Source organism: Caretta caretta, chromosome 9 (genome assembly GCF_965140235.1).
Source record: "Caretta caretta isolate rCarCar2 chromosome 9, rCarCar1.hap1, whole genome shotgun sequence".
In the NCBI taxonomy this organism is placed as follows: domain Eukaryota; kingdom Metazoa; phylum Chordata; order Testudines; family Cheloniidae; genus Caretta; species Caretta caretta.
In genome coordinates this window covers 66,777,057-66,801,115 of record NC_134214.1, presented here as the reverse complement: position 1 = coordinate 66,801,115, position 24,059 = coordinate 66,777,057, and the positions used below count along the sequence as shown (strand labels likewise).

General features: G+C 41.8%; 1 protein-coding gene and 1 long non-coding RNA gene across 4 annotated transcripts in view; one reads left to right on the top strand and one right to left on the bottom strand.

Moving 5' to 3' along the window:
• Positions 1-24,059, top strand: part of DIAPH2 (diaphanous related formin 2) — an 838,844-nt gene that overhangs the window by 769,245 nt on the left and 45,540 nt on the right. The window lies entirely within an intron of this gene.
• Positions 8,753-13,689, bottom strand: LOC142073292 (uncharacterized). The gene is made up of 3 exons (XR_012670094.1): positions 13,528-13,689; positions 11,437-11,489; positions 8,753-9,153 (listed from the first exon to the last, which is right to left on the bottom strand). It is a non-coding gene; the product is annotated as an uncharacterized LOC142073292 (long non-coding RNA).

The following is a 24,059-nucleotide window of genomic DNA, read 5'->3' as shown; positions in this document are numbered from 1 at the left end:
AATGCAATGGATTTTAACAGCCTTATTGGGAACTGCCTCCAGAAATGGAGAGGTTGTGTTGTTCATAGGGCCTTTGATATTCATCAGCTATAGACCCTTTAAATTTCGTGGGGTGTTTTAACTTTTCTTTTCCTTTTTCATGAATTCTTCCAACTGATCATATCATTACTTTGACCTTATGTTAATATGTCTGTCAGTGTTTCCAACAAGTGGATTAGCACTTAAATCGGCCTTGCCGGGTCGAATTTAGGGTACTGTGGACACAATTAGACAGTATTGGCCTCCGGGAGCTATCCCAGAGTGCTCCATTGTGACTGCTCTGGACAGCACTCTCAACTCAGATGCACGATTGTCTACCGTTGCTCTGACGCAGGGAGGGGTGACTGACGACACGGCTTACCGGGTTGGCTTACACTGAGTTAAAATCAACAAAGGGGGTGGTTTTACATCAAGGAGTATTTCAGGCAGGACTTCACGGAGAAAGAAATAAGAAATGGTGCACCTAAGTTATTGTTCTTATTGGAACAAGTAGGTTGGTGTGGACTCTGATTGATACATGGCTAGATTTACCTCGCTGCACCTTCTCTGTGAGTGACTGCAGTGTGACCTAGAGGAGTGAGTCCCCTAGACGGGGGGCGGGGGCAGTGGGTTGCAAATGAGTACAAACCAAATCTGGTCTATTTCTTGTTTTGATCCACTCCATCTATCTTTTACATCTTTGGATGGCAGCAGACGGTGCAGAAGGACTGCATGCCATCCACATCTCATGGCTGCTCGGCAGAAGATGGTACAATAGGACTGCTAGCCATCCTCATCTCTTGCCTGCCCGGCAGAAAATGCTACAAGAGGACTGCTAGCAATCCGTATCGCCTGCCTGCTCACCATAAGAGGTTCAATAGGACTGACTGCAGGACTAAAGAGAATGACCTGATCAAGTCACTCCAAATTTAGTCCCTGCGCCCATGTCTGCCCAGGCGCTCCTGATTGACCTCACAGAAGCAACCAGGAGCACCTCGGACATGACAATGACGGCTACCAGTCCTACTGTACCATCTGCTGCCATAAGGCAATGGGTTGCTGCTGCTGTGTAGCAATGCAGTACCACGTCTGCCAGCACCCAGGAGACATACGGTGACGGTGAGCTGAGCGGGCTTCATGCTTGCCGTGGTATGGCGTCTGCACAGGTAACCCAGGAAAAAAGGCGCAAAATGATTGTCTGCCCTTGCTTTCACGGAGGGAGGAAGGGAAGGGTGGCCTGACGACATGTACCCAGAACCACCTGCGACAATGTTTTAGCCCCATCAGGCATTGGGATCTCAACCCAGAATTCCAATGGGCAGCGGAGCCTGCGGGAACTGTGGGATAGCTACCCACAGTGCAACACTCCGGAAGTCGACGCTGTGGAAGCACTCCGCCGAGTTAATGCACTTAATGCACTTAGAGCATTTTCTGTGGGGACACACACACTCGAATATATAAACTGATTTCTAAAAAACCGACTTCTATAAATTTGACCTAATTTCATAGTGTAGACATACCCTAAACCTAGCAAGCTCATAATGTTGCTGCAGGAATGATAACAGCTGAGACGAGAAAAATAAAACACCTTTTTTTTGTCACTGATACAAAAAGTAAAATTATATGATTAATATTTAATTATTATTAACATAACTCCCTAATTGTCCATGACACTTCAGAATAGGTATTCAGTGCCAAATTTGTAATGTTGCATTGGAAACAGGAGAAAGAAGAAAAAATACTGAATCAAGGCAAGAGAAAGGGAAGAGAGTTAATTACTTTCCACGAGGGTACCAATCCGCTTACACACTTCCTAGGATACTCAGCACTTTCCATTGTGGCATTTAAATTTAACACATTTAAAATAGTGATCAAATAGGTTTTATAGAAGCTAGTGGGATCATTATGAGGGCGCACAGAGAAATACTGTAAAAAGCTGGGAGGAGGGGCACAACTCAAAGAAGCTCTGAAGGAGATACAAAGCCAGCTTTAACCCTTTCCATCTTTCACAATCCACCCTTTCCATCTTTCACAATCCACTTAAGACCAGAGAAACACACAAACTGAGAACTACAAGAGAAAATGAAAAGGCAGCGATAAACTGCATGAATGAAAATAGGAGTTGACAGAAGTGACCATAGAATATTATAGTAACGTATATGGGCCCTTTGTCAATGTCAGTAACAAACATTCACTTAAATGGGAAATTACTACCACTTACATAAAATATGTGACAGGACACAAAAGCACTAGTAAGAAAAGGGTACTTTAAGGCAAGTATAAAGGTTTCACTCCTGTCTTCTTCATGCTACCAAGAACAGGCCTTGGGATTTTGGGAAGGGACAGAAACATGATTCCTTAAAGGAATGTCCAACTTAACTGATTGTAAGAAAGGGTAGAGGGTCTTTGACATGGGGGCTTTAAAAATACTCTTACTAGTGCTAGGTTATATCTAGGCTGCACTCTGTCTCTGTCACTTATTATCTTTACTGTGCAGCGTAGCTAGCAACATTAATATCCCATACAGTGGTTTGCATTGCAAAAATCAGCTTTTCCCAGTATCGGATATATCAAAGTTAATTCCTATTCTAAGTGCAAGGTAGTGGTGCGGAGCAGAGAGGGAAGCAGAGAAATGATTCCATCCCTAATATCACTGTGTTATATATACTATTTTCAACAACCAGAGAATCAGCTGTGAACATGCTTGTTATTTTTAACTGTTTTATAAAATAGCCAGTATTAAAATTACATAGTATTATAAGCAACAAAATGAGCAATGTAATATATAAATGCATTGCTAGTGGCTTGCTTAGTTCGTTGTAAAATATTTTTTCAAGCAGAGAGAAGGCAAGGGGGCTATAAATCAGTGCACAACTTGTAGAGTTTCTGCATCTTCATTTTTCCACATCAATTTTAGTTTTATGTTATTTCCCTATGGAGCCTATCTAAAAACTTATATAAAAATCACTTAGTCCATGTCACTTTTACAGACTAGAAGTCAGTTTTCCTGTAAAATTTACAAAAAGACATTATTTTAACTGTTTTGGTTCAAGGGGCACCTTGCTGTACAGACTGACTGCCTGATCTTGAACAGTGACGTTCTCCTAAACTGGGCTCTAATACATTTGACTGATTCATTGGGTTAAAAATTATGTTCGTGTTTTCTTCTTACTGAAGCACTTTAAAGGTGGTTTGTTTGGGGTGGGTTTTTTTGTTATTTTCTCGGGGGGTTGCTAAGGTGTGGAGAAGGTTCAGCAAATAACAGAATAAACCCTTTCATGTTTGTAGCCTCTTTTTGCTGAACATTTTGAAACACATTTTTTGTCCTGCATTTCATCAGCATTTACAGATAAAAAATTTGTCACTCGTGCCAAAGGAAATGTCTAAACTAACATTTGCTGTTCATTCATTATTCTTCATAATGTTTTTCGTATATATGTAAAAGCACTTTATTTTGTCTGAACTATCATCTACAGTTACTTTGTAATTCCTAAGGGTTGTCAGATGTTCATTAAATCTTGATTTCCTATCAAGAGGAATTAATAATCTTGCTTTTGAGGGAATTTAGAAGCAATGAGGGATTGAGCTCAAATATTTGAATACCATCTCAGTGTTAAATTGGTTATTCAATTTTCAACTTAGTTTTAACTGGTGGGTGTGGAATAAATTAAGTTCATATATCCTTATCTCCATTTTAATATTTGCCTTTTTCCATAACTATGTTACAGTGGACATGTACAGTAGCTTCTCTTAATTTACCAAAAAAATCTCTTTTCATTCATTTAGAGTACCATCTCAAATAAGAATAAGAGCTAATAATGATGAACTATATGTCTAGATGGTATATAATGTGATCCTTAGGAAATCAAAGTAAATTCAACAGAATACTACAGACATTGATTTGTAGGACAGTTGATCACCTTTCTTCCAAAATCAAGCTAAAAAACTATTCATTTTCTAATACTGTTTCGCTGCAGACTGCCAGTTATATATCTAGGAACACAAGCTCTAAAGTCTTTACCTGTTATTGCTTTATTATATTTACTTTTAACGGCTATGTTTTTATTAGTTTGCTTCATTTTCATTTGCTCATCTCAGTTATAGTGTCCTTTGATAGAAAATCAATTAAAACAGCTAAGGATTTGGAGATGTTTACAGTCTGGTTCACATGCTATCTATCTTTTTCTAATCTGTGTTGTATCAGCCAAGATAGAGCCATCATGTCTCCACACCTTGTGCTGTCAAACAGTGACAAGCCAGGCTGCTCTTGTTGACACAGTATGCTCATCCAACATGTAGTGTGGCATTACGTTTACATTCGCCTGCACTTCTGAAACAAAATATGGGTGATGGAGCTTATTTTCCCCTCGCTTTATTCCCTTGCTATATGAATTCGTGTATGTTGTTTACATGTGCTGCCATATCATGGCCAATCTGAAGTTGTGCAAATATTACACTATCCTGAGCTGCAGTGCTTTTCAGGACCTCACTATTTAGCTTCATTTCTCCCCCTCCTTGTGTAACAGATTTCTGACCAGATTTCCCAAGTCCCATGTATATTGACACAGTTTCCCAATCCTCCTCCAAGTTCATATTTTCTTCTTTTGATATTTTTAGACGTGGAGTCTCTACAGTAGTTTGAACCCATATGCCATCCCGTCTGTCCCTTAAATAAATAAATAAATAAAATTGCTTGCCTGTATTTTGTTGGCATTTATCTTGCCCTTCAATGGGTAGGCTGAGCTTTGGGGACAGTATCCAGCTCTCAGTGGCCCACAGCTCAAGAAATCTAAATCACTTTTTCATTTCTGAGGCAGAACAGTATGCTGCAGGCAAAACACTGTTGCAGTTCAGTTAGAATAAATGCTTTAAATTCTAGAACTAATGACAATGGATGATGTAGGGAATTATCTTTTTCAAGAAGCAGTACAGAGTTACTGTATAGCATCCAGTCAGAAGACTTAAACGGTTACATTTTTTCCTATTATAGTAATTACTTTATGTATCTGATTGCTTGTTTGCTTTCCCGTTGACAGTGCCTGGCTTTTTTGCCCTTTTGGGAAGTGCTTTTTGTGGTAACTATTTTTTAACCTTGAGGTTTGTCCTTTTCCTTTATTTTGTACTATTTTCTGTGACAGATTTTCCCAGTAGGCAGGCAGCTACTCCGTGAGGGCAGGAAAATTCAGCAAGTTTCCACTTGAGAAGCTTCCCTGGAATTCCTCCATCAGAGAAACAGAGTTCGTCCCATTCCCAATGGAACCAATGATGGTTCTACCCCCTAAACCTAAGATTTATGAAGGTACAGGGCCAGCCACACACATAGGCTCTTTGCAGCCTTGTTGGCTCTCTGCCCTCTTCAGCTCCAGGTGGACCCAGAACCTACTGCAAGGCGGGGTTCCACAGGGCAGAGGGGGGAAATGGGTAGTATGATAAACTCAGCATTAATATTTTTTTTCACAAATCTTGAGATTGGTAAGAGAACAATCCCACCAGCCTTGTTCCACCCCTCCCTCAACACATACTCCAGACCACTTAAGGTCAAGGCATGATAATGTGGAGGCAGCAATACTCCTTCTGTTCTCTTTCCTTTGCAACAGGGATCTTCAAAATGAGTGAATCTGGCCATGGTGGAGGTTAAGAAGGCTTCATATTGGAGTAGAATGGGCAAATATGTGGCTTGTAAAACCAGAGAGTACAATAAGCTATGTATCTGGGCATTTTACTTCAACATGAAGCCCTCCTAACCTCTGTAGCAGCCAGGCTCCACAGCTACTTTGCATCCATTAGCAATGCTGTCTTCCTCCACTCAAAGTGATGCAGGGCAAGTTCTGACTTTTCTTCACTTGAATAATAATATTCTACAGGTAATAGAATTCTGTAAGGACATAAAACTTTCACAAGATTTCATGCAATTCAGTATAAGCTGTGCCGTCTCAGCAGCAGACCACTGGAATTTGAAAATGTTCCAAGAAACACTGATCTTTTCAGCAATGTCAGGGCTGCAGAATAGCAATGCTTTCCATCTAGGCCAAGTTTGGGGAATTTTTTTTTTAAAAGCTGCATGCAGTTGAGGGGAAATGCCATGTTTCCAGATTTTCAGCATTTGTGAAAGGTGCAAGCATCCCAAGTGGTGTCAGCTTCAGAAGTGGGAATACTAAGTTGACATAGTGCAGACAGAAATGGCAAAGTTTTTGTGAAGGAAGCAGTATGTTTTTAGGATTTTACCTGTGCCCTAAAACTTGAGGTGTGTTCATAGTCACTTCATTTTGACTGCATATAAAACAAACAGGGAACGTATTGTGTAGTAGGGGAAAGATCTTAAGGATGATATAGGTAGAAGTATTTCTATCGCTAAAAGTTGCTCATCAAGCGATATTTTTCCTGTATTATAGTGATTTTTCCTATTTTAAAATGTTTTATATGAAGAACACTGTATTCCAGGATAGTAAATCCCAAATTCAAATTAAAATAATTCATGTAATAGTATGTTTATTTACAAGACATAGGATTTTCTTAGGTCCTGGAAGCTGTTGCCCTTCAGATGGAGCCTCATACTTTATCCCTTTATATATTGCATTATTGCATTGCACCACATTCCTAACCATGCATTGTAAAACTAATTCAAAATTAATTCCATTATTTAATTTTTGCAAGACACATGGATAATCTTTTAGTGATAAAATTATGATTGAGTACTTAGTATTTACCACTAGGAAAACCAGCCAGATGTGGATGGCTCCTTCATCTCACAAGATTTATGGTGCATGCAAGAGCAACGTCCATCTTTTTCTGCACAAAGGCACAGTCTGATATTTGCTTCCTCTTGAATTGTTTTTGTGAGGCATAAAAACGCCCCTTGAAATACAACTGATCCCAAACCATTAAATGTACCTTAAAAAGCATTTTGCACATTGTGTTTGCATGATTATTCTTTTATAAATTTCATATTCATATTAGTTGCTTTATTTAGGAAAAAACTAAAGAGAATTGTTTAATTTTCTATTCTAGAAAAAGCATTTATCAGACCAAAAACAGATGAGGCATCAAAAGCTCATCTGTCTTATGGGCTTTGTGTTAAATAAGAGGCTATGAATTCCAAATAACTATAGCCCCCAGCTGATATTCATTATTGCATTGTGACTAATAATAACATCACCTCTATAGAGCCAGACAAATAAACCAGCAAACCAAACTGTTTTTGTTGTTTAACTTCAGAAGTGTTTGTACATATATGATTACATAAATTTTGCATGTGTGCGAGGAGACATAAGAACTGCTTTTGGCACAGTTTGTTTTAGCTAAACCTCTTTTCTCAAGCCCTGTTAGTTAGCTTGAGTAAAATTCTTTCTTGGTCCAGTCTGTCCACTCGGACGCTCTTTATGTCCTGTCCATTGGTTGCTCCACTAAACAGGTTGTCTCAGGTCTCCCACAGGGCTGTTAATCAAAACCTTTCCTTTCATTCTGCACATGCTTCAATTAATTTTATTTGCCACCATGATTTAAGGTTTAATTTGTATGATTTCCACAGATTGACCTTTAAAGCCACCATAATATTCCTTCTGTCATCTCTGCAATGTCTCTCTTTACCAGTGGCCAGGTTTGGATGTGTAAAAACTCAACAGATGTAACCAGCACTGGCCCATTGTTTGTAGGATTTACAAACAACATCACCCCCCTCTTTCAGTCTTGTATAGCCACCTTCTCTGGTTTGAAATTTGCAAAAATGTCTGGATCCTGCACTAGAAATTGAATTGCATCTCTCTCATTTGGCGAAATCTCCCACCTTCTATGAACACTATCTAATTACGTCCTCTTCCCTTATCAAAGGGATTTCCTTTAGATTTGTTTCCTTGCAAAAATATATACAGCAACTAGCACAAACAGTTACACCTCAATTATGAATGGCACCAAAGATATCAAAGACAATTGTAGCTTGGTTAAAGTAGATCCTTCTCTAAAGCTCTTCAAAATCACGGTCTGTTGCGGTCCAAATAAAAGACAGCACAAAGCTGCAAGCAAGCAAGCAGGCTGGTCTGCCAACGGGCTGCTGCCTGTCAGCTTTTCACCCTCTCTTTTATTTCTCTCTCTCCCCCCGCTCATTACATACTCCAACAGATAAAAGGAATACACTGGCTTCGTATAATATTCTTATTTACCAATATCTGTCTACCACATTCCTTGCTTTCGGGCCTTGAGCCCAGTCCTGGGAGGCTTCTCACGGTTCATGTCATCTGGGCGAGTTTCCAATGTTCATGCCCTTGAGAGGAGCTGTGTGTGCACTGCTCCTACACAACACTCCGGGTGTGCCCTGAATGTTGCCAAATGCATGAACCTTGTATGAATGCTACATCCCCTCCTTCTTTGTTTATTTGTGCTTGGCCATCTCATGGTAGCCATCAGTTTGCTTTTGCAAGCCAATTAACTCCCGGACAAACAAGGTCATAACTCGTGGAGCCTGCCAGGGCGGGTCTTGACAAAGCCTTAACAAAAAGGAAATACATTGCACACAGCAACAGCAAAAAATAAGCCCAAGAAGGTAAAGTGTAATTGGCTGGGCCCCAATTAGCCATGCTAGAGTACTGGGAAGAGAGGTTCGCATAAGCAGCGAGCATCATCTCATTCCCTATTTCCTCAGGGTGACAACATACTGGAATAGGACACGTACCTAACAATTCTTCAGCTGCTACAAAATCAGATAAACAAAAGTGGGTAACATTTACTATTAAAGCCAATCTTTCCCATAAGATTATATGTCATTCGGGCCCGTAACGGAGGAGGCGCTCCCAAGTCAACCCCTACAGGAAATAGCAGGCACATAAGGCACACAATCAATACAGAATTAGCAGTGATTTGGGCGAGAATGGCCACAAACAGAGTCTCAGGAGTCTCTGGCTGTTGGTTTGCTGCCAGTCTTCGTTGAGCCGCGGCGACCAATGCTTTCACTGCTCCCCATGTCACGGGCTGGCTTGGGATGCTACATCTCCTCCATCTCCGTCCCGCCATTGTCGACCCGGGAGGCATCGCGTTCTCCTCCAAGGTCAGCTGAAACTCCGGTATGGGGTTCGACAGCCCCTGGTGCCACGCCATGCTGTTTCATTGTCGGTCGCACACACCAGGCTGGAACCCACAACGGTCCTGCAGGGAGAGAGACATCAGCATATCCCCGACCCCAAGTAATTAAAGGTACTGGGCCTAACCATTGCGATCGGGCAGCTGACGGTAATAGACATGCGGTCTTTCCAGTACCTCGGACTTATGAAAATGACAATCCGCTGGGGTCTGCTGATCTGTATTCAGAGTTAAATTATTTAAAGTAAACAAAAGGACATGCAATTGATGCTGAATGTCTCCTAAGGTTCGGAGACGCAGCTCCCCTTGTTTTAATTGTTTGTCAAGCAAGGTTTTTAGCGTGCGATTTGCACGTTCAACAATAGCTTGGCCTGTGGAATTATAAGGGATCCCGTGTTTGAGACGGACGTCCCATTGGGCACAAAAGGTGGAGAGGGCTGTGGAGCAATAGGCTGGGGCATTATCCATGTTTATCTGGCTCGGGCGACCCAAAATAACTGTAAGGACAAAAACAGGCGAAGAAGGTCCGCATCGACCTGAGGGGTAATGAGAGCAAGGGGTAAATGATCAATTACCTGATAAACATAATGGGTGTCCACAATTAAATTAAAGGGACAATCAGCAAAAAGTTGAAAAAGGCCAAAATAACAGCAGCCAGATCTGAGCGCTGCGCGGAACACTGAGGCAGCGTAAAACGAGAATGCCAATGAGGGGGGTCACCTAATTGATAGGTGACAACACCGCGATGTGGAGAGCCATCAGTAAAAAGAGTGATAGCTGAAACAATAGGTCGAGAGCGGCTAAGGCGATGTACGATTAGTGGCACCTTTTGTGTGATCACCAACCGAGGATCTTTTGGGGGATTATAAGAAATCTCTCCCACAAAATCACAAAGAGCAACCTGCCAGGCCAAGGAAGTGTGGTACAAGGAAACAAATTCACTACGTGACAAGGGGAACACAATGGCAACTAAATCAGTGCCCGTGAGTTGCGCTGCACGGTGGTGGGCTTTACGAACAAGGTCGGAGATGGCGTCTAAATAAGGATAAATATTCCGAGGAGGAGTGGAAGACAAATATATCCACTCTATGATAGAGACGGCTGTGTCTGTACGAGGTACAAACAGAGCCGCAGTAGGCGTATGAGGGGTGGCAAGGAGAACTAACCACAGGGGACAAACCTCAGTGAGTCTATCCACAAACTGCTGACTCAACACTGCATTGATCTGTTGAATGCAAGCAATGTGCTCCTCAGTGATGGCAATAACTGCGCCCGGTGCCCGAGCTCCACGTAGGAGCTCGAACAACGGCTGCAGCATTGATGTGGGGAGACGGAAGTAGGGTCGAATCCAATTTAAATGACCCAAAATTTGTTGTAATTTAACGAGGGTTAGGGGTTGGGGTAGAACCACTTCCGGGCGAACAGGGGCAGCATAGGTTTGTAAAACCTTATGCCCGAGATATTGGTAGGGATAAGAGCGTTGAATTTTTTCTGGTGCCACTAACAGGCCATTTTGGCCGAGAATCTGGAACAAATATTCAAGCTGTTGTGCCGTGACCTGGGGACCGCTAAGCAAAATGTCATCCATATAATGGTAGACCTTTAGTGTGGGGTATCGGGCATGAAAAGGAGCGAGGGCCCGATCCACAAAAAATTGACACAAGGTTGGACTATTTTGCATTCCCTGGGGCAAGACTTTCCACTGATACCTTTGAGAGGGTCGCTGATTATTATATTCTGGCACCGTAAACGCGAATTTTTCGCGATCTTGTGGGCAAAGGGGGATGGTGAAGAAACAATCTTTTAAATCTAACACACAAAGCTGATCGGTTTGAGGAATTAAATTCGGGTTTGGCAACCCAAACTGCAAGGGGCCCATGGGTTGGATGCGTTTATTTATTTCCCTTAAATCATGTAACAGCCGCCATGCACCAGATTTTTTCTTAATAACGAACACCGGGGTGTTCCAGGGACTAGTGGAGCTCTCCAAGCGCTGCGCATGCAAATGTTGTTGTACAAGCAAATGAAGCGCTTTCAGCTTTTCTAGGGGGAGGGGCCACTGGTCAATCCATACGGGCTCTAAGGATTGCCATACCAATGGTAATGCGGAAGGCAAGGTGGGTGGGGGAGGGTTTTGGGCCATTATATATTAATATCGAGGGTGGTGTCCAGCTTTACAAGTAAGTCACGGCCCCAAATATTGAGGTGGACAGGGAGCACAAAAGGGCGGATTGTAGCAAGGGCACGGCCTCCTGGTTTAGAGACCGTGACCCAAGACAAACTTTGGCACCCGGGTTTGCTACCCCCGATCCCCCACAACTCTTTAGAGGGAACTGTTGGGCAACTGACCGGCCAGTCCTGATCACGAATCACCGTAACGTCAGCTCCAGTGTCCACCAGCCCTGTAAAAGGAAAATTATTTAAAAGAAGTGTTAATTGAGGTTTCGAGGGGCGGAGCGACATTGTTAGAGCAACAAGTGGAGAGGACGTGTCGTGAGTCGGCGACTGAGACAGCGTCGATCCAAAGCCGCCTCCGCCCCGGGCTCGATCCTCTGCGGCTGGCACCTGATAGGGGACTAAAATCAATTATGCAATTGACAGTCCACGCGGGAGCGACTGCGGAAGATGGGTCCACACCTGAACCTTAATAACGCCGGTGTAATCGGCGTCAATGACCCCTGGGATGACAAAAAAACCCTGTTTCCCAGCGTGTGAGCGAGGGAGAACCAGACCCACAAATCCGGCAGGAAGAGGTCCCGTCACCTGTGTAGGTATGGCACAAACATCCCCCAGCAACTGAAAATCGGCGTCCTCCTGCATAATCAAATCAAGCCCTGCACTTCCGGCAGTCGCTGCCCTCATAGAGTCTATGGATTGTAAGGCAGAGGAACAGTTGTCTGAGTGGGGAACACCCCCGTTTGGTCCTGGGTTCGGGGGGACCCGTCGTGCGGTTTCCCGACCCACTACGACAATGATTAGCCCAGTGATAGCCCTTCCAACACTTGGGGCACTTCTTTGAGGGGCGGGCAGGCGCCGTCGATGAGTGGCACTCCCGCTGAAAGTGACCCTCCTTACCACAGCAATAACAACGCTTCCCCTCCTTCCCGCTTTTCCGCAGGGCAGCGGCCAGAACCCCAGCTTTATGTGCTTGTGTACCGATGTTTTGGCACGCCCACAGCGTGTCCAACAGCTCTAGAACGCCAGCGGCTTGTGCATCCTCGTTCGCATTTTCAACCGCCATTTTTAACGGAATCTCCTGAGCTGCCGCAGGGTTATCCACCTGTCAGAGGATAGCCTCCTGCAATCTGTTGGTAAAATCCATAAAGGACTCTGATGCACCCTGACGGATACTGGCAAAGCTTTTGGTAGGCCTGACTGAATCTGGGACCTTCCGGAAAGCATGCTGGGCGCAGGCGGAAATAATGGGGAAGACGGGCCTGAGGGAGTTGAGACTGCATCTGAATGGTAGCAAACGGGCCCTCCCCTGCTAACTGCTCATAAGTGACACCTTGCGCTATATATACCTGGGCTTGGCGTTCCACCATCTGCCGATACTCACTAAGCCAATTAACGTACTGACTGGGCGTCAGCATCATGCGCAACAGCGCCTTCCAATCTTCAGGGACCAGGGTGTACCCAGTACCTAGCCCTTCAAGGAGACCACTTACATACGTGCTAGTCAGGCCAAATTCGCGAATCGCTTTCTTTACGTCTCTGATCACCGAGTAAGGCAAACTGACCCATCATCCTGCCAGGTCACCAGGCAAACTGAGACCAGATCAGCTAATTCCTCTGCTGTAAGATCTGGGCGAGTCCTCGCTGCGTGAACCATTTGTTGCACCAGCAAAAGCCCCTGAGCAGACGCGGATGATCCCCCGGGGGGCCCCGGAGACCACTCACCGGCTCCAGAGGGGAAGAGGAGGAGGCGGCAGTAATTGAGGCACTGGGGGCGAAGCAGGGGGAGGGATGGTTGCAGGAGCGGACGGGGGTGGCGAGATCGGCAGCCCCTCTATTGGTGCGGGAGAGGGTCTTTCCGAGGTGACACGCTGTGTCGCATCGCCAGGAGGGGGGATGGCTGCAGGAGCGGACGGGAGTGGCGAGATCACCAGCCTCTCTCTCTCTATTGGCGCGAGGGAGGGCCTTTCCGAGGCGACAAGCTGTATTGTGTCGCGGCAGAGGTGCCAGGCATGTAAAGACTGCACGGGCGCCCGAGGCTCTTTGTGCAATGTCTGGCCCAACCGCTCCCAGTCCGCTAGCTTAAGGGTTCCGGCTTCAGGGTACCACGGGCATTGGGCACTCACCTCCTGTAGCAGGAGAGTGAGTTCTCGAGTGGGGCAATCATGCTGAGCCTTACGCAGCAAATATTGTAGCTCATTGCGGTGTTGCACTTGCAAAGCAGAGAGGGAGCTTTCCTTACTTACCACAATGAAAAATACTCACCGGGATCCGCGAAGCGGATGAGTGACGCGTCTGAATCCCTTGTCGGGCGAGGTGAGTGCTGAGGGCCCCACATTTGCGCACCAGTTGTTGCGGTCCAAATACAAGACAGCCCAAAGCTTTAAGCAAGCAAGCAGGCTGGTCTGCCAACGGGCTGCTGCCTGTCAGCTTTTCACCCTCTCTTTTATTTCTCTTTCTCCCACCGCGCATTGCATACTCCAACAGATAAAAGGAATACACTGGCTTTGTATAATATTCTTATTTACCAATATCTATCTACCGCATTCCTTGCTTTCGGGCCTTGAGCCCAGTCCTGGGAGGCTTCCCACGGTTCCTGTCATCTGGGCAAGATTCCAAGGCTCATGCCCTTGAGAGGAGCCGTGTGTGCACTGCTCCTAAACAACACTCCGGGTGTGCCCTGAATGTTGCCAAGTGCATGAACCTTGTATGAATGCTACAACAGTCTGTTGTCTTTTACATGGTCACCAATTACATTCCCCAGTAAAAAGAAAAGGAGTACTTGTGGCACCTTAGAGACTAACCAATTTATTTGAGCATGAGCTTTCGTGAGCTACAGCTCACTTCATCGGATGCATACCGTGGAAACTGCAGCAGACATTATATACACACAGAGATCATGAAACAATACCTCCTCCCACCCCACTGTCCTGCTGGTAATAGCTTATCTAAAGTGATCCTAAATAAACCTGAAGTTTTCTACATGATACTTGAATTCTGAGCATGCCACCTTGGGTATCTGTTTCTCTGTCCATCCTGGTCTTTATAATGCCCTCCATCACTGTACTATCCAAGCCCATACCAAGATGTACTTCCAAAATTCACAACAATAAGCCAAGAGTCTCGTTTTCTCCTTAGTTCCTTTAGGCAGCCAATACTATGACTGTGTATTTGTTTTCCTCCTTAATTTTGTTTAATTCTTTACCATATATAGCAAAACCTGTCAGTCAACTACTGTGTCTTTTTGATGTAGTCTTTTCATGTGTGTTTTCTAGAGCTGTGCAAATAACAGATTTTTTGGTTTGCTAGCAATTCCAAATATTTCAAAAATAAAAATTGTTTCAGGTCAAATTAAAATTGTTTGAAATTTTTTATGCATCAAAAAGCTGAAAAAAAATCAATCTGGGTTGAGCAAATTGTTTCATTTTGACAAATCAAAAGCTTTTGTTTCAATTACAACAAACTATTTTAATTTTTTAAATGAAATTGAAGGAAACATTGAAACAAAAAGTTGTTTTAAGCCAAATATCATTTTGAAATGTTGAATGTTACTCTCAGAATTTTTTTAAGGTAGTGCAGCTTTTTGGTTTTTTGCTTTTTACAAAAACAATTTGGCAAAACTGGCACAAATTTGTAAATTGATTTGGTGTTACCGAAACTGCATTTTGGCGGGGGGGGAGAAATTAGGCCGAAAAATTTAACTTAGTTCTAGTCTTAGCATAGTCAGATAAGAGAGTAGTTAGAATTGACCTTTCTCGGTTTCCCGCGTTCTTCCTCTTTCCCTCAACTTCCTACTCTCTCCCTTCCCCAGAGGTTCCATATCCGCCTTTTAGCTAAACATGGCAGGACAATTTACTCTAGAACTCTTGAACATTACTTCAATATCAGCCAATGGGTTTATTCTTCGTCTACAAGGCTGTTGGAAACTGCATTAATGTATCATACCTGCACAATATCCATAGCAGCATCTCCTAAGTGCCTGTCCTAAAGCTTGAAGCAGATTTATGTCTGTAATATGTGAACATTAACATTTTACAGGTACTTTGTTCCCTATTTTTACTGTTATTTTATGGGTAAAGAGCCCAGTTGCCAAAGTACTGCTGAAATCCTAGCTCTAACACATCTCTTCTGCCATTGAGTTCTCGGATAATGATGTAGATCCACAGTAGCAGCACTGAAACTAAACTGCCTTTGTTGTTTTATTCTAATAAATCTTTCAGAGTAAAGACGCAAGATTATAAATAGCTAAAGAACTTATTTGTTAAAAATAAATGGTAATTTATCTTCACTGGCTTACAGAAACAAAGTAAATTAAGAACAGTAACTATAGAATTAAGTTTTAAGCTGCGAATAGAATATAGGACTCAACAATAGAAATCTTGCAAGGTAAAAAATCCCACCACAGTAGACCATGACCAAAAATCCCAGTATTTAGAACCATACATGGTATGAATGCAGATAGTAATGACAAACCAAAAGTAGTTGTTAAGCATTGACAATATATTTGCCACTGTACGAGACAGAAATTAAGGACAGGTCCTACCCCAAATAGCTTACGTCTAAATGAAAAAACCAGGCAGGCCCATTAGGGAACACAGCAGAGGCATTTGTTAGATTTCTTTTTGTTTTTTGTCAGAAATATGTACGGTTAGGATGTAGAGCGCATATAACGTGGATCAGATTTTGTGGGATTTGTGCAAGAAATTAATTTTCATAGGAATTTGAATGAAGATAAATTGTGGGTCTCAACAATTTTGAATATGCTGTAATTTGAGTATGATCAATACTAGCAAAATAGGTTATTACTATAAACAGAATAGGGCATGTAGCCTGATTTTAGTTGCACAGTCAGCTAGTAGGCAGAGATGGAGATATTTATAGATCAAAACTGACTTGACTCTGACTTGACTGTGAAGTCAGTATCAGAACAGAACAAGAAAAGATGGTCTTGTGGTTAAAGTACTGGACTGGGAGTTACTGGTTGATTTTTGGCGCTGCCGCAGACTTCCTCTGTAACCTGGGCCAGGTTCATATAGCACCGAATTTTTGAAGATATTTAGGTGCTTAAAGAAGCTGATAGATTCTGACAGAGGTTTTCAAAAGCACCTCGTTGCTTATAATCCATTGATTTCAATGCCAATAGTGGCATCAGTTTCATGACCAATTTACCTTATACCTCAGTATAACTTGTATTAATTTGACATTATTTGGATGTGCAAAATTGTTATAGCTTTCATTTTAAGGGGCAAAGTTGTTCTTCATATTGATGTGTGCCAGGTTTGTTGCTGTTGGAAGGAGAGAAGGGGGAGCTAGAAGCTGAAATAAACCCAAACAAGTAGTTACTACTAAAAAGGAGGTTGGAAGTCTTCAGGACCCAATCTAGCAAGTCTTCTGACAGAGCATGTTGAAGATAGGGTGAACTTATGATCTGATGATTTGGAGGCCTTTGACTCAGAAAGAAAGGATGAATAAAAATATTTTGCAACGTTTTTTATTTACATTGTAAAGCAACACTTTTTTACAGCCAAATACAACAGAGGCACATGGACAACTGTAAAATCATATTGTTGTATTTCCCCTCAGTAGCAATATTTAAACAGAGGAAGATTACACAGAAAGATTTGATGTACTTGACCTAGTTTTAAATGGTCTTTTTATATTGTTGTTACAGTGACTTAGTCACTATTTTGCTAATTCCAGAATCAAAACAGATACTTACCCTGGAACAAAAAGGAGCTTTTACATTTTTTTCATTCTTTCTTTCTGGTTGCTTTGCACATACTTACAATTCTGCAATGGCCTCTTCATACTAGTGTACTTTCTTAAATACATTTGTGTATATAAAAATGAATGTTTCTATTGTCCAGCCAAAAATCTATGACAGTCAGATGTAATTTAGACTTTCTCTGTACTTCATGATTCAATGTAGCGATGCAGCTTTGTATTGTTATACCTGCCTTGTAAAAGTCCACCCTGCATGCAGTAAGAATTTGGAGATAAAGCATTAAAAATATGTGACAGGACTGGGCACGAGGTGTGATGCAGTATAGTCAGATGCTTCATTATCCAAGATAAAAATGTTAAGTGTGATTTCACTCATGATATATATTCACATATTTGAATCTGTTGCAAAGTAACCTAAAATTGTCCCTAGTACTATAGTCTGAGTTCTGCTACTCTATCCATTATTTACATTCCTGTTGTTGTTGTTATACTCTTGTCTAAAACATGGCTAAAATTTAACTAGGACTCAATTTCAAATATTAGAGGACCACAGTCCATACTCATGTGTGTGCACTATCACAACTCCAGTTTTGCACTTACCTAGAAAGATATCTATGCAACCACGTGCACAAGCAAAAATCAGGAGGTAATTTGCATGGATATTTTCATGTACACACACAAAAGTAGGTTCACTTATGTACCAGCATGCAAGAGTCTAATCTTTTCTAATCTCTATTAGAAAGTGAGGCCCACACGAGACAAACTATGTAGCAAATTTTCTTAAAATGTTTACCAAGAATATATTTCACCATTTTTAAGATCTACAATTGACCTGTTTCAGCTATTTGCTAACATGAAATACTTCTGTTTGGATTTCTTGTATCCTAAGTATCAGCACTGTTGTTCTATAAATTATTAGTTCATGGTATAGATTTGATCTTTTGATATTTAAAATAAAAAACCATTCAATAGCTCTTTTTTTTTTCTTTAGTGGCCTATGATTGAAACAGCACGGCAATCTTTGATCCTTCTTCCACTAAATGCCACTAATTTAAGTAGCTTCTGCAGGTGCTTGTGGATGTTGTATGCATGTGGGCGTATTTTGGGCAGGGATGGAAGGAGGAAATAGAAGAAAAAATGTTAGTGGCTATTCATGCCGCATATCTCTGCATTCAAACTATACAAGTGCTACAAAATGAGTAATATGAAGTATGAAACTATTTCAGAAGAAAGTGTCTGGGGACTTTCAAGGAACCAGTGTGATCCACTTTCTTAAAAATTATGTCTAACAATATCTATATGTGGGTTGTAGGTTTCATTTTTATAAATACAGTCGCGCAACAGGTCGTCCTAAGTAATACTCACATGACTATTATGGTTCAGCTGATTAAACCTTCCACATGTCCATAAGATGTTAGGGTGGTTGTTTTTTTTTAAATTCTCTTTTTATAATATGTGTATAAAGGAGCAAAGAAAATAAAATCACAAAAAAACTTCTGTTTTGCCAAAAAGTAAAATAATATTATAATCAAATATTTTATATATACATTTAGCTAGTACACTTGCCTAGAAATACAGGCAGGTTCAAATTCTAGACCCAGTCTTCTGCTCAGCTCCTGCATGTTTGTTTTGGGGATGGAGGATTAACCTCTTGTTACGCCTTTTATGCATCCATCTGTCAGATGATCAGAAGTAGTATTTACAGATCTTTACTTACTGTATTGTGGTGGTTTCATACATTACAATGAGTGGATTGAAAGAAAGCCAAGTTTTATGCCTGCCGAGAAGAAGCATGTAAGAGCTTATGAAAATGCATTAAGAATATGGAATGTATTTCTTCACAATACATTTTAATTAAGATAATTAAGTATTCACAATAGTTTCATAGTGTTATAAGAATTTAGAGATACGAATTTTATTAATTGTTAAGTATCAAAGAATCCTTAATGTTGTTCAAATATCACATCATCCAATAAGCCAAGGATTTTTACAGTACATGAATCTAGTAGGATTTTTATGCACCGCAAGTACAATTTATTGCTGTTAACTTTGAAGTTTTTATTATTAATTATGCACAAAATAATTTTACTAACAGGCATTATTATTTGTATTACCATAACACCTACGAACTCTAGTCATTAACCAGGGCCCCATTGTTATTCTTTCCTTTTTAAACTGAGGATATTGAGCCAAATGTTATAGTCAGGCTTGCATGAAGTTACCCTGGTTATATTTGCATTGTAGTAACTAAGACCAGAACTTATGTTTTGTTTGCTTGTATGTATATAACTTGTAGGCAGCAGCAGTACGCCAAGGAAAGCTAATTCAGTCAGAGACTAACTAAGGCAGAATGGAGGGTTTTATGCTGATGATATAGTCATCCTCTGAAAAAAAGAATCACAACTCTCGATAAGCATTTTCCCAAAATCTAATTCCAATACATTCAGATAAACAAAATTTGTAACACTAATAGTACCATCTGGTGACTTCCAATAATGTTACATATCTGGCCAATTAGATATATAATATAATTTTTATGTTTTGGTTTAAAGACAGAAATCTGCCTCCTGATATATAGAATTTGCCATTGTTTAGATACAAGTTAGCATATTGTGATATTTAAGCAAACTTTCATTGTTCTTCTCCTCTTGAATTTTAAAGTTTTAATATTAATTATGAAATAAGGATCACACAAAAATCTAAAGCTACCTGCACATTTCTGAGAAATGAGGTAAGAAATGTTGAAACTTATACAAAGCCTAATAATAAATGTTTTGAAATTGTGTATCCTTTAAATACTATTTAAGTCAAGACACATATGTGGTTTTAGTCTTATTCCTCTTTTCTGTTCTTATAATATATATAAGTTAAATGACATGAGCTACGCAGCAGGCCAGAGAGAGAAATGATTAATCAAATCTATGCACCCAATTTCTTGCCTTCATCTCATCTCTGTCTCTCTTTGGATCTAAACCTGTCATCCCTCATCTGTGTCATTTTGGACCCAAACCTGTCATTATGGGAAAGACAAACAGTTGCCACTGACTGCTATTACTTCTCTGTGGGGATTAGTTCAGTACCAACAAAGAAATAGTCACATGCACATTGGCTACAAATGAGAGCTGCGTTCATCAGAAAAGAAGCTGTCATGGCAACCTTTAGAAAAACCAGTCTTCCTTTTTTCAAAAGTTTTTTGTTTTTATAATTCTTAAATGGAGACGAGGAGAGAGAAAAAGATACAGTTAGCTGGTAAGGTGAGAGTTGAGATATTTTAGAAGAAAGACATTGCTCAAGTCAGTTGTCTAATGGGATGCACTGGTAAATAAGGAAAGTGGAAAAAAGACTAAGACAATTGAGAGCAGGAGAGTGTGGGGGAGAGATCTGTGGTACAACAATAAGGATTAGGAAAAACAATGAAGGAATTAGCAAAAAATCCCCAAGAAAATGAAATACTCTAAGCAATAGAACCCGTGTTTGTGCATATTTATATAAAAGACTTCAGTATTTACAGATTTCAGAGTAACAGCCGTGTTAGTCTGTATTCGCAAAAAGAAAAGGAGTACTTGTGGCACCTTAGAGACTAACCAATTTATTTGAGCATGAGCTTTCGTGAGCTACAGCTCACTTCATCGGATGCATACCGTGGAAACTGCAGCAGACTTTATATACACACAGAGATCATGAAACAATACCTCCTCCCACCCCACTGTCCTGCTGGTAATAGCTTATCTAAAGTGATCATCAAGTTGGGCCATTTCCAGCACAAATCCAGGTTTTCTCACCCTCCACCCACCCACACACAAACTCACTCTCCTGCTGGTAATAGCCCATCCAAAGTGACAACTCTCTACACAATGTGCATGATAATCAAGGTGGGCCATTTGCCACAAATCCAGGTTCTCTCACCTCCTCATCCCCCTCCAAAAAACACACACACACAAACTCACTATCCTGCTGGTAATAGCTCATCCAAAGCGACCACTCTCCCTACAATGTGCATGATAATCAAGGTGGGCCATTTCCAGCACAAATCCAGGTTTTCTCACCCCCCCACCCCCCCACCCTTTTTTTTTCCCAAAAAAACACACACAAACAAAAACTCACTCTCCTGCTGGTAATAGCTTATCCAAAGCGACCACTCTCCCTACAATGTGCATGATAATCAAGGTGGGCCATTTCCAGCACAAATCCAGGTTTTCTCACCCCCCCCCCACCCCCATACACATACAAACTCACTCTCCTGCTGGCAATAGCTCATCCAAACTGACCACTCTCCAAGTTTAAATCCAAGTTTAACCAGAACGTCTGGGGGGTGGGGGGGTAGGAAAAAACAAGAGGAAATAGGCTACCTTGCATAATGACTTAGCCACTCCCAGTCTCTATTTAAGCCTAAATTAATAGTATCCAATTTGCAAATGAATTCCAATTCAGCAGTTTCTCGCTGGAGTCTGGATTTGAAGTTTTTTTGTTTTAAGATAGCAACCTTCATGTCTGTGATTGCGTGACCAGAGAGATTGAAGTGTTCTCCGACTGGTTTATGAATGTTATAATTCTTGACATCTGATTTGTGTCCATTTATTCTTTTATGTAGAGACTGTCCAGTCTGACCAATGTAAATGGCAGAGGGGCATTGCTGGCACATGATGGCATATATCACATTGGTGGATGTGCAGGTGAACGAAAAAAGCTGGAGAAGGTGCTGTCCTATAGATAAACCATTAAACCATAGTCCCATTTGACCAATCATGCTGGAGGTTCAGGACATAAATAATCCTGCCAAGATATCTCCTGAGCAACCGGCCAGCAGCATCAATCTCAAGCCGTTCTCAAACAGGTTAAATATTACAATGCTACAAGAGTTCACAGCATGCCTGGCTATACCAAAAGAAGGACAGGAGAGATGGCTGCAACTTATTATCAGATGTCTGGGACTGTCTGGCAGATAAAAGTGTACAGTGCAGGTAACCCCATGTTTATTCCATGGTTACCTGGGGTGCTTTTACCAGCTCCCCCTCTTTTTCCATCCAGGTCCCTGCAGCAAATCCATTGCTGGGACCTTTCTATCCACCCCACACACACCCCCGTAGGAGGGTTAAGGTGTGCTGTAAGAATGGGGAGTTGGCTCCCTGCCGTACCAATCATAGGAGTGCCCAACCAGTTCATTCCTTTAACAAACACCTTTTTAAGTCCTTTTCCAAGCCATTTGTTGGGTCACTATATACCTTTTCTGTGGAGTACTTGCACTGGACATCCGCCCTACACTTAAATAATGAGTTGCGACATTTCACCTACCGCCCTTCATGCCATGCATGAACAGAGCCCTTCCTGAACCCGCTGTGGGGAAGGCGGGAAAAACCCCAACTGCACCCAAGCCAATATGGAGGTAAGGGAAAAATTCCTACCCCCGCACCTCCCCCCCAAAAAGGGGTGGCTAGCGTAATGCCCACAGCAGGCCTTGATCAAACCTGGTATTTTACCACTAAAGGGGAAGGAGGGTGGGCCCTGCTTCAGCCTGCTCCATGTAAAAGGGAGGCTTCAGGCGCAGAGCTGCCCCCTTTAAAGCCTGCATTCCTAGGGGATGAGTCAGCGACCTCACTGACCCTTTTGCATCAGTTTTCACCTCTCTTCCTCCCCCGCCCCCAGCACTGTTCCCTTCATTCAGCCAGCCAGCCAAATACCACCAGCACCACGCCACCCCCACCCCACTTAAAGGTGCAGGATGGTAATTATATAGAAACCAGAAAAGTGCTCCAAATTTACCAAGTACTGTCTATATCTGCATGGTACATAAATTGCACCACACTAAATGGACATGGCAGATACACATCAGAGGCATTTTTACAGCAAGGGTCTCTTTGTTCAGGTTTTCTGCCCACTGCATGTTTTGAATCCCTTGGCACTTAGGGTTGCAGGGGCGGCATATACAGAACTCCATTTGGGAGTCCCACATAAGTATGTGCCGGATTAGGTTCTTAATATACCTGCTGCTGTTTGCTGTGTTGCGTTTTTTCCGTGATGTTGCATTGCTGGCTATGGAAAATCAGACTGATATAAAACAATATTCTTTCCCCAAAGTAGTGAGCATAGACTTCCAAACCCATGTCAAGTGTGCCACACCTATTCCTTCCTTTTTTGCCTTGCTTTCCAGGCTGCATTTTCTCCTGCCTCTGCCCCACTGCTATTATGCTTACCCGCTTCTTGCTTTTGATCCATTTTGATGCAGATCACTCCCCTCCCATGTTATTCCTGACTTTCCTGCTGACTAGGCCCCATGTTGTTGTTGCTCCTCCTCTTTCTGCTCAGGGACTACCTTACCACTTGATGTTCCTCCCCATACTACTATTTTTTTAATTCATCGCCTTCCACCAAAACAGAAAAGAAGTAAAAACAAGTATTTTGCTGGCTTTTGATCACGCATGTCATCTCTCATGCCTTTTTGCTTAATTAGATGTTGTTGGCTCTTCCTGCTGTTGAAAAAGATTCTGCACCAGTTTTGTTATTAAAGAAGTTTGTTATAATATTTTGCACTTTTCAAGTGCTTGAGAGCTGTATTCATTTGAGGAGAAAACTAACGTGCAGAGAAAATAATAGTTTGATTTTGAAACGTCACTGAGCACCAGCAATTGCTCTTGATTCCAGTGGGAGTTTCTAGTGCTTAGCCTTTCTAAACATCAGACCAAAAGTGATCTCCCAATAGACAGAATCCCAACCAGTGGAAAAAGCAGGAATACAGCTCAAGTCACTTGACTGTCAGCCCTGAATTCCTGGCACTAGACCACAGCTGCCCAATTGTACATCGGTCACCATTAAAAAAAATCAGCATGTACTAATAGTTTACCACACAGTGGCATCAGAAATGCTACAGACTTTTTCCTGTGCTTATATAAGGAAAACTCTCACCTGTGGCTCCTAAGATACTGTGGTACTATAACAGCTGGTTAATATTGACTTTTTAATGGCAACCACTGTACTTTACCAAGGAGGCAAAAGGATGCTTCCCTATGCACCCCAACTTCTGAAAACAACTTCTGAAAACAAACCAATATAGCTCCCTTTTCTTCCCCAAAATAGTG